The sequence below is a fragment of the Salvelinus fontinalis genome, chromosome 4, assembly GCF_029448725.1.
Source record: "Salvelinus fontinalis isolate EN_2023a chromosome 4, ASM2944872v1, whole genome shotgun sequence".
In the NCBI taxonomy this organism is placed as follows: domain Eukaryota; kingdom Metazoa; phylum Chordata; class Actinopteri; order Salmoniformes; family Salmonidae; genus Salvelinus; species Salvelinus fontinalis.
In genome coordinates this window covers 28,858,844-28,870,471 of record NC_074668.1, presented here as the reverse complement: position 1 = coordinate 28,870,471, position 11,628 = coordinate 28,858,844, and the positions used below count along the sequence as shown (strand labels likewise).

General features: G+C 42.0%; 1 protein-coding gene across 2 annotated transcripts in view; it reads right to left on the bottom strand.

Annotated features, from left to right (window-relative positions):
- Nucleotides 1–956, bottom strand: part of LOC129853474 (histone acetyltransferase KAT6A-like) — a 35,496-nt gene extending 34,540 nt beyond the window's left edge. The window contains exon 1 of one of the 2 annotated variants that reach the window (XM_055919562.1): nucleotides 768–956. The gene's annotated coding sequence lies outside the window, so the exon portion shown is untranslated. Of the gene's footprint in view, nucleotides 1–67; nucleotides 496–767 lie in introns of those variants that run through there. The other variant, XM_055919563.1, reaches the window with a different exon arrangement.
- Between the last annotated feature and the right edge of the window lie 10,672 nt (nucleotides 957–11,628).

The following is an 11,628-nucleotide window of genomic DNA, read 5'->3' as shown; positions in this document are numbered from 1 at the left end:
ACTGCTCTGACTCTTTACGTCACTCTAGTACTGATATGAATTGTCAGGCAATTATGTTGTTACAAACCTTCCCGCGAACTGTAGTTATTTGCTTGGGAGTAGTGACGAAATAGCTCAAAATAGTAACAACATGTAGTCTCGGTGAAGGAAAACTGTGTTTTGACACAATCAACAATGACAGATTCCTACAACGCCCGAGGCTTCAAACAATAACACGCAGCCATCACAAGGAATAATCCCATTTAGAATGTCATGTATGATATTCACGGTGAGATCACGGCCTACAAAACCAAGGCACAATGTAAATTACAAACGGCCATAACCGCTATCGGGCAAGTGCAAAAATGAAGATCTCAAAGTGCTGAAGAATGTTCCATTAACATGACATGTTCTATGGCCGCTCGGCCTCCTCCTCCGCCTCGGCTCTGGGTGAAAATATTTCCCCGCAAGACGCGTCCCTACACACCGCTAGATAACCCTCACCTCTCCCTACTTCCTTCCTCCATCACCCACCCGCCCACCTAGTGCCTGCGGTGAAGACAAGGCCGTTGGAGCGAAGTAGGCCTCGGCTCGCTCGCTCACTCACTCGCCCCCTCCTTCCTTCCAACCAACCAACCAACCACGGCCCCCCCTCGCGATCTTCCATCTCCCGTACCCCTTTCCCTCTACCTCTCGCGGTTCCCAGAAAGCTAGGACGGGTCCAGTTCGGGTTTTAAAGGGAAGCTCGGAGAACTTGTAATATCCTCTTCCCACTAGCCGCTACTCACCGTAATTTCGTGTCGAGTTGCCGAGTAGAATGTGCCAAAAATCATTCGAATCAGAGACAACAACAAGCCCAAAAATGCAGCCAGAGACCAGAGGCTCCAAAGCTGACGCCATCTTTGAGTGGAACAGGAGCTCAGCTAGTGGGGGAGGGGGGAACAGTCGGGGCAAGGGACCGTCTGCATCGTTCAAACGCAAACCCGAGTGGACCGGACAGGAAAATACACTGCAAGGGGAGAGGGGGGACAACGGAATTGTAGCTGTGAGGGTGGATATTGGTTGAACACATGAAATGGAAGAAAGGGACAGATGGTGAAGGGATAGGTGTTCTTGCTTTCTCCACTGGGGCGCGCGCACACGGATATTGGCGTTTAGGGGAACGTCTGAATGTATGCTTTACAGCTGGCTCGTAAGAGAAATCAAAGCAACTGAGTGTGGTTTTAATGTTAGAGGGTATTTAAAGATCAAACAAGAGCCCTTCACACAGCCAGGTAGGTTCTACAATCTATGGTAGCAGCTCTGTTATTTATTAGAGCAGGAGAATAAACCAGCAATTTATACAGTGCTCGAAATAGGCCTATGTTGAGGGCTTCTTACTATGTATCCGATCATGCTAGTAGGCTATCACTTGACAAAGCCTATCTGTTTATGTTGAGCGCTTATTCCCCGCCAGTCAGATTATGATACGTGGGCAGCTATTATCCTCCCACAAAAAAACGATTATGTAAATTGCCCGCAATGCCAAGCAACAGTAAACCACACCATAATAATACGATTTCGGATTTCAACCTTTAATAGATCTTACACAAAGCTTGCCATGACTATGGCAATTATATATTCTGAATCAGGGTAGGGTGGACAAAAATACACCGATTTTTTTTGTTGGAATTTCATTTTTTTCTTCTTTAAAAAAAAATAATTCAATCATCAATAGCTCTTACACAAACGTGCCATGACTATGAAATTATATATTCTGAGTCAGGGGAGGATGGACAAAAATATAAATATTATACATGTTTTTCTTCAGGCTTTCAATCTTTAATATTTCTTACATAAAGTTCTTACACAAATGGCAAGCTTTTTAATATATTTTATTTTCTCTAGTGGGTTTTTGTCCATCCTCCCCTGACACAGAATATATCATTTTCATGGTCATGGCAAGCTATGTGTAACAGTTATTCAAGATTGAAAGCCAGAAGATATTTTTTTATTTTACCCCCCCCCCCCCCCCCCCCCCAAAAAAAAAGCTGTGGATTCTTGTCCATCCTCCCCTGATTCAGAATATATCATTATCAGATTCATGAAATGCTTTGTATAAGAGCTATTGAAGATTGAAATCCAAAATCTATTATAAAAACATTTTTCTAGGTGTGGATTATTCTCCATCCACCCGATTCAGAATATACCTTCTTTATAGTCATCGCATGCGTGGTTCAAAAGCTGTTGACGAGAGAAACCCGAATATCCAATATAAAACTCATTTCATCTCGGTACCATATCAACACCGCCTATGAATGTTCTGCATTTCAGAAAGGGGGCTGCTTTCAACCCTGCTTGAAACAATATATTTTTTATTTGCATATTATTCTGAAAGGTAAGTCATTTAGGCATATCAAGAAGCTGATTAAACAGCATGATCATTACACAGTGCACCTTGTGTTGGGAACAATAAAAGCCCACTAAAATGTGCAGTTTTGTCACACAACAATGCCACAGATGTCTCAAGTTTTGAGGGAGTGTGCACTTGGTATGCTGACTAAACGAATGTCCACCAGAGCTGTTGCCAGATAATTTAATGTTAATTTATCTACCATAAGCCGCCTCCAATATCATTTTAGAGAATTTGGCAATATGGCCAACCGGCCTCACAACCGCAGACCATGTGTATCTACCAGCCTAGGACCTCCACATCGGGCTTCTTCACCTGCAGGGGGGTCTGAGATGAGCCTCTCGGACAGCTGATGTGCATACCCACACTTTCAATCTAAGAATGTATGCACAAACTGTCAGAAATCGTCTCAGGGAAGCTCATCTGCATGCTCATCTTCCTCACGAGGATCTTGACCAGACTGCAGTTCTGTATTGTAACTGACTTCAGTGGGCAAATGCTCACCTTCGATGGCCACTGGCAGTCTGGAGAAGCATGCTGGTGAATCCCGGTTTCAACTGTACCGGGCAGATGGCAGACAGTATATATGGCGTTGTGTGGGTGAGTGGTTTGTTGATGTCAACGTTGTGAACAGACTGCCCCATGGTGGCAGTGGGGTTATGATATGGGCAGGCATAAGCTACAGACAACGAACACATCTGCATTTTGTCAATAACAATTTGATGATTGTGGACTACAGGAAAAGGAGGACCGAGCACACCCCCATTCTCATCGATGGAGCTGATGTGGAGCAGGTTGAGAGCTTCAAGTTCCTTGGTGTCCACATCACCAATAAACCAACATGGTCCAAGCACACCAAGACAGTCGTGCAACTCTCTGTTATTATCTATGCATAGTCATTTTAATAACTCTACCTACATGTACATATTACCTCAATTACCTCAACTAACTGGTGCCCCCGCACATTGACTCTGTACCGGTACTTCCTGTATATAGCCTCGCTATTGTTATTTTACTTCTGCTATTTAATTATTTGTTACTTTTATTTCTTACCTTTAAAAAAAAAAATCTTAACTGCATTGTTGGTTAAGGGCTTTAAGTAAGCATTTCACTATAAGGTTCTACGTATTCGGCGCATGTGACAAATAACATTTGATTTAATTTTTAAATGTAACCTTTATTTAACTAGGCAAGTCAGTTAAGAACAAATTCTTATTTACAATGACTACCCACCCCGGCCAAACCCTAACCCTGTCGATGCTGGGCCAATTGTGCGCCGCCCTATGGGACTCCCAATCACGGCCGGATGTGATACAGCCTGGAATCGAACCAGGGTCTGTAGTGACGCCTCTAGCACTGAGATGCATTGTCTTAGACCGCTGTGCCACTAGTGAGCTTGCTGCCATCACCTCATGTTTCAGCATGATAAAGCACTGCCCCATGTCGCAAGGATCTGTACACAATTACTGGAAGCTGAAAATGTTCCAGTTTTTCCATGGCCTGCATAGTCACCAGGCATTTCACCCATTGAGCATGGATCGACGTGTACGACTGCATGTTCAAGTTCCCGCCAATATCCAGCAAATTCACACAGCTATTGACGAGGAGTGGGACAACATTCTACAGGCCACAATTAACAGCCTAATCAAACTCTATGCGAAGGTATCTGTGACCAACAGATGCATATCTGCATTCCCAATCATGTGAAATCCGTAGATTAGGGCCTAATTTATTTATTTCAATTGACTGATTTCCTTATATGGACTGGACCTCAATAAAATCATAGAAATTGTTGCATGTTGTGTTTTTATTTTTGCTAAGTATATGTGCATAAGCAGTAGCGAACCGTTATTCAAGGCATGTGGGGTAGAGCCCCACCTGTTTTGCAAAAAAAAACACAAAAAAACACAAACACTACCGTTCAAAAGTTTGGGGTCACTTAGAAATGTCCTTATTTTTGAAAGAAAAGCGCATTTTTTTGTCCATTAAAATAACATAAAATTGATCAGTCTACAGTGTAGACATTGTTGATGTTGTAAATTACTATTTTAGCTGGAAACATCTACATCGGCGTACAGAGGCCCATTATTAGCAACCATCACTCCTGTGTTCCAATGGCACATTGTGTTAGCTAATGCAAGTTTATTTTACAAGGCTAATTGAGAAAACCCTTTTGCAATTATGTTAGCACAGCTGAAAACTGTTGAGCTGATTAAAAAAGCAATACAAATGTAATTCTTTAGACTAGTTGAGTATCTGGAGCATCAGCATTTGTGGGTTCGATTACAGGCTCAAAATGGCCAGAACCAAAGAACTTTCTTCTGAAACTCATTAGTCTATTCTGGTTCTGAGAAATGAAGGCTATTCCATGTGACATCTCGTACAACGCTGTGTACTACTCCCTTCACAGAACAGCGCAAATTGGCTCTAACCAGAATAGAAAGAGGGGTGGGAGGCCCCGGTGCACAACTGAGCAAGAAGACAAGTACATTAGAGTGTCTAGTTTGAGAAAGAGATGCTTCACAAGTCTTCAACTGGCAGCTTCATTAAATAGTACCCGCAAAACACCAGTCTCAATGTCAACAGTGAAGAGGCGACTCCCAGATGCTGGCCTTCTAGGCAGAGTTGCAAAGAAAAAGCCATATCTCAGACTGGCCAATAAAAATAAAAGATTAAGATTGGCAAAAGAACACAGACACTGTGTTCAGCGATGGTAGGGTTGTTTCCATCGGCGACGTTGTTGCCTGTGATATCTGGTGAGGAGCTGCCTTAGAACAGGCCTTCAAGCCCTCAGTCCAGCCTCTCTCAGCCTATTGCGGACAGTCTGAGCGCTGATGGAGGGATTGTGCGTTCCTGGTGTAACTCGGGCAGTTGTTGTTGCCATTCTTTACCTGTCCCGCAGGTGTGATGTTCGGATGTGCCGACCCTGTGGAGGTGTTGTTACACACAGTCTGCCACTGCAAGCTGTCCATCCTGTCTCCCTGTAGCACTGTCTTAAGCATCTCACAGCACAGACATTGCAATGTCTTGCCCTGGCGACATCTGCAGTCCTCATGCCTCCTTGCAGCATGCCTAAGGCACGTTCACGCAGATGAGCAGGGACCCTGGGCATCTTTCTTTCAGTGTTTTTGAGAGTCAGTAGACAGGCCTCTTTAGTGTCCTAAGTTTTCATAACTGTGACCTTAATTGCCTACCGTCTGTAAGCTGTTAGTGTCTTAACGACCATTCCACAGGTGCATGTTCATTAATTGTTTAATGGGAAACCGTGTTTAAACCCTTTACAATGAAGATCTGTGAAGTTTTTGGGATTTTTACGAATTATCTTTGAAAGACAGGGTCCTGAAAAAGGGACGTTTCTTTTTTTGCTTAGTTTATATATACAGTTGAAGTCGGAAGTTTACATACACCTTAGCCAAATACATTTAAACTCAGTTTTTCACAATTCCTGACGTTTAATGCTCGTAACAATTCCCTGTCTTAGGTCAGTTAGGATCACCACTTTATTTTAAGAATGTGAAATGTCAGAATAATAGTAGAGAGTGATTTATTTAAGCTTTTATTTCTTTCATCACATTCCCAGTGGGTCAGAAATGTACATACACTCAATTAGTATTTGGTAGCATTGCCTTTAAATTGTTTAACTTGGGTCAAATGTTTCGGGTATCCTTCCACAAGCTTCCCACAATAAGTTGGGTGAATTTTGTCCCATTCCTCCTGACAGAGCTGGTTTAACTGAGTCAGGTTTGTAGGCCTCCTTGCTCGCACACGCTTTTTCAGTTCTGCCCACAAATCTTCTATGGGATTGAGGTCAGGGCTTTGTGATGGCCACTCCAATACCTTGACTTTGTTGTCCTTAAGCCATTTTGCCACAACTTTGGAGGTATGCTTGGGGTCATTGTCCATTTGGAAGACCCATTTGTGACCAAGGTTTAACTTCCTGACTGTTGTCTTGAGATGTTGCTTCAATATATCCACATAATTTTCCTCCCTCATGATGCCATCAATTTTGTGAAGTGCACCAGTCCCTCCTGCAGCAAAGCACCCCCACAACATGATGCTGCCACCCCCGTGCTTCACAGTTGGGATGGTGTTCTTTTGCTTGCAAGGCTCCCCCTTTTTCCTCCAAACATAACAATGGTCATTACGGCCAAACAGTTCAATTTTTGTTTCATCAGACCAGAGGACATTTCTCCAAAAAGTACGATCTTTGTCCCGATCTGCAGTTGCAAACCGTAGTTTGGCTTTTTTATGGCTGTTTTGAAGCAGTGGCTTCTTCCTTGCTCAGCGGTCTTTCAGGTTATGTTGATATAGGACTTGTTTTACTGTGGAAATAGATACTTTTGTACCTGTTTCCTCCAGCATCTTCATAAGGTCCTTTACTGTTGTTCTGGGATTGATTTGCACTTTTCACACCAAAGCACGTTCATCTCTAGGAGACAGAACGCGTCTCCTTCCTGAGCGGTATGACTGCTGCGTGCCCCCATGGTGTTTATACTTGCGTACTATTATTTGCACAGATGCACGTGGTATGTTCAGGTGTTTTGTAAATTGCTCCCAAGGATGAACCAGACTTTTGGAGTTCTACAATTTTTTTTCTGAGGTCTTGGCTGATTTCTTTTGATTTTCCAATGATTTCAAGCAAAGAGGCACTGGGTTTGAAGGTAGACCTTGAAATACATCCACAGGTACACCTCCAATTGACTCAAATTATGTCAGAAGCTTCAAAAGCCATGACATCATTTTCCGGAATTTTCCAAGCTGTTTAAAGACAGTCAACCTAGTGTATTTTAACATCTGACCCACTAGAATTTTGATAAGTGAAATAATCTGTCTGTAAACAATTGTTGGAAAAATGACTTGTGTCATGCACAAAGTAGATGTCCTAACCGACTTGCCAAAACTATAGTTTGTTAACAAGAAATTTGTGGAGTGGTTGAAAAACTAATGACTCCAACCTAAGTGTATGTAAACTTCCGACTTCAACTGTATATATAGGGGAATGGGGGTTTCCTAGTCAGTTGTCCAACTGAATGTATTCAACTGAAATGTGTCTTCCGCATTTAACCCAACCCCTCTGAATCAGAGAGGTGCAGGGAGCTGCCTTAATCGACATCCACGTCTTCGGCGCCCGGGGAACAGTGCGTTATCTGCCTTGCTCAGGGGCAGAACAACAGATTTTTACCTTGTCAGCTCGGTGATTCGGTCCAGCAACCTTCTGGTTATTGGCCCAATGCTCTAACCACTAGGCTTCCTGCCGCTGTATATACTGTATATATACAGTACCAGTCAAACGTTTGGACACACCTACACATTCTAGGGTTTTTCTTTATTTTTACTATTATTCTACATTGTAGAATGTAGAATGTAGAAGCAAACAAGTGTTGAACAAATCTATTTTATACTTGAGATTCTTCAAAGTAGCCACCCTTTGCCTTGATGACAGCTTTTCAGACTTTTACTTTTTCTTAGAAAGTAATACTAAGTTTATGTTGTGATGTAAGCTGTTAGTAGCCCATGTGCCTCACCATAATAATTTTGGTCCCTTTCCCCCACTTAACTTAGCCTACTTTTCTGACTTGGTGGTGCACATGTAGCCTTTAGCCTGTTTTATAGAAATTGTATCATTGAACATTGTAAGACATTTGATTGTCTGCTTAAATCCCCCTTTTATTTATCCTACGGTTCTGACTTGGTGTACACGGAGAATACTGTAAGAACGATCCATGTTCTGAATTCTGTCACTGTACATTTCAAAAGTGCTGAACAAATAGTTATATTGATTACGTCCGTCCTAGCTCATTAATGTCTTAATCAAAATTACAGATTGCCTCTTATGCGCTCGTCGTTCCCTTATGCTATAGTTTGACATCTCAATTGTCAGTAGAAACCACGTTTGTTTAAGCAAGTCAGCCATGTTTTTTAAAATGGCACTAAATGAGGCTGAATTAACTGTTTCGCTGCCAGACAAGGCTCCGCTGATAGCCAGGTGTAGCAGTGGTAAGGATTCACTCCATGGTGCTGAAAAGAAAACTCTGCTGTTGGGACAGCTTTGTGTAGGCCCTAACACCTCGATCACACCGACAGGGTCATTGCATTTTGGTACACCAGAAGTACATTAATTTACAATGGAAAACTGTGTTTGCCTTGCAGCATTGCATTGCAGAGGCAGTGCATTCTGTGTGGTACATACGTTGGATTTATCGAACATATGCGTCAAACTGTATGCGTAGACTGCTTGACAGAAATGGTAGCATAAGGTGAATTTTGAACTTTGGTTCCACACATATTAAGATGATGCTGTGTACTATTTTGCACAAAAACACTGTCGATGTGATCGGGCACCGTTTGTCACCGTTTTATAGTGCAATTAATGTATTGTTTAGTGTTGTGTAGTGGCTTTGCTGGCATGCATCTAAAACATTTTTTGGGAGTTTGCTCCACCTAGATTTACGTGATAAAATCGCCACTGTGCGTAAGTGAATTGCCCTTAAAGGCTACATCTAGCCCATTCATTATCCCTTCGGGCTACATCTAGCCCATTGATTATCCCTTCGGGCTACATCTAGCCCATTGATTATCCCTTCGGGCTACATCTAGCCCATTCATTGACGCTAACTACCTTTAGCGTCTATTCATGAAGTTATCTTCAGACTGGGGGAGATAAGAGCCCTAGCGCTCTTTCTGAATGTTAACATGCATCACTTGCGGTACGGTTTTGGAAACATAAGGAACGTATCAGCTAGAAATAAAAACAAATGAAGGTTCAATTATTACACACCTTTATAGGGTTCGGGTTAGTGTTCCCACATGGTCATATCTCTATGTTACAGCACTTGTTTATGGAAGACAGATCGCTGTAATGTGGAAATATGGCCCTGTTGTCAGGCTGTGTATGAAGGCGAAGTCAGGTGCAGGAGAGCAGAGTATGATTAAATAAAGCACACCTTATTATAGTTCCAAAGCGGGAGCACAACAAAAACAAACGCGCTCAAAAAAACGGAACAATAAAGTAAAGCGCTCAACAACCATAACATAAAAATAATTACACACAAAACATGATGGGAAACAGAGGGTTAAATACAAGTCGATTGATTGTGTAACGGCAGTCCTCCTCTTCAGATGAATTGAGGGAACCAAGGCGCAGCGTAGTGAAAAGACATATTTTATTAACGAAACACGAACTTGATTAAACTAACAAAAACAACAAACGGTGTAGACAGACCTAGACGACGTACTTACATAAAACAAGGAAAAACGCACGAATAGGAACATAGGCTACACAAACCGAACAAACCGTAAACAGTCCCGCGTGGTGTACAGACACGGAAGACAATCACCCACAACGAACACTGTGACAACGCCTACCTAAATATGACTCTTAATTAGAGGAACGCCAAACACCTGCCTCTAATTAAGAGCCATACCAGGCAACCCAAAAACCAACATAGAAACAGAAAACATAGAATGCCCACCCAAACTCACGTCCTGACCAACTAACACATAAAACAAACTAACAGAAATAGGTCAGGAACGTGACAGATTGGGGAAATGAAAACCAGGTGTGTATGAAAACAAGACAAGACAAATGGATATATGAAAAATTGGAGAGGCCTAGGCTAGAAAGCCGGTGACGTCGATCGCCGAACGCCGCCCGAACAAGGAGAGGAGCCGACTTCGGCGGAAGTCGTGACACCTGTATCTTTTTTATTTTAAAGATTATATTTCGCTGTTATGAAAGATAATTCCATGTTTCGACAACCGTATGGCAAGCAATGTTTATTTACGTTTCTAAAAATGAAAACAGAGCATCGGGATTGTAGTTCACATGGTCCCACCTGTAAGCGGTGCTTATAGCTGAAAACCCGTGGGATAAGGTAGAATGCCTTGTCAATGCCTTGGGTTCTCCAGAGCAAGGCTACATCATGTGTCCATGCTATCCGGAATCCTTGGGGAGTACCTACCCTATTGAAGTTGGATCAGTTTAGTGTCACATTTAGTGAATGCCCAATTCTGAACTTTTGCCAATAATTGATCTTTTGACTGATCAGATCATATCTTTTGCTAACAACTGGGGAAAATAATAGAATTGGGCTGTTAGCAATTACCCTATCGACAATGTAGCCTATAATGCATTTAAATCTGTCAACCACATGGATTTTAAAATGTCCTTAATTCTTTAGTTTCCTCTTTGCTGAATAGAGAACAACACCTGCCTGTCTATCAACCGGGCAAAGACCAGCCCTCCTTATTAGAACTCCCTATTCATGGATGCAAAATGTAATTATCTGAAGCTTTGTTTAAAATGATTAGCCCCCTGCAGTCCTCGGAGTGGGATTATCAAGTTATAAAGGGAGCAATTAGATCAGAAGAGGTTTTCCCTGTTTAGAAAAAAAAACATATGAGACAAAACATATACATCACATATGCACATTGAAGTAGCTACCTGTAGGCAAGGTAGGTACATAGGTAGGTAGGTAGGTAGGTAGACATGCAGGCTGTGTTACCTGTAGTAGATTTTGACAGAAGAGAAATATCAAATATGTGTGCAAAAAATATTCTTAGCATACATGAAACCATCATCACAGGCATACGTCTCAAAAAAAAAAGGCATCTTTCAAATATTTCAGTACTATAGTGATCATGAGTTTAAACTGAACAAGAAATAGAAAGCACAGATAGAAGATGGGGAATGCTCATGGCATCCCCCCTTGACTCAGATCTACCATCGCAATCAACATCAATTAATAATGTCATGTACTATCTATTACAGATATCATATAAATTGATGCAGAAGTCTGGTTTAACAAAAAGAGTGGGAACACCCTCCTGGGTATGGGAGTACTCACTGAATATACGGTGCATTCGGAAAGTATTCAGACACCTTGACTTTTTCAACATTTTGTAACGTTACAGCCTTATTCTAAAATGTTTTAAATTGTATGTTTTCCATTCATCAATCAACACACAATACCCCAGAATTACAAAGCAAAAACTGGTCTGAAATTTCTGCAAATGTATAAAATAAAAACTGATATCACATTTACATAAGTATTCAGACCCTTTACTCAGTACTTTGTTGAAGCACCCTTGGCAACGATTACAGCCTCAAGTCTTCTTGGGTATGACGCTACAAGCTAGTCACACCTGTATTTGGGAAGTTTCTCTCATTCCTCTCTGCAGATCCTCTCAAGTGCTGTCGGGTTGGATGGGGAGCATCGCTGCACAGCTATTTTCAGGTCTCTCCAGAGATGTTCGAT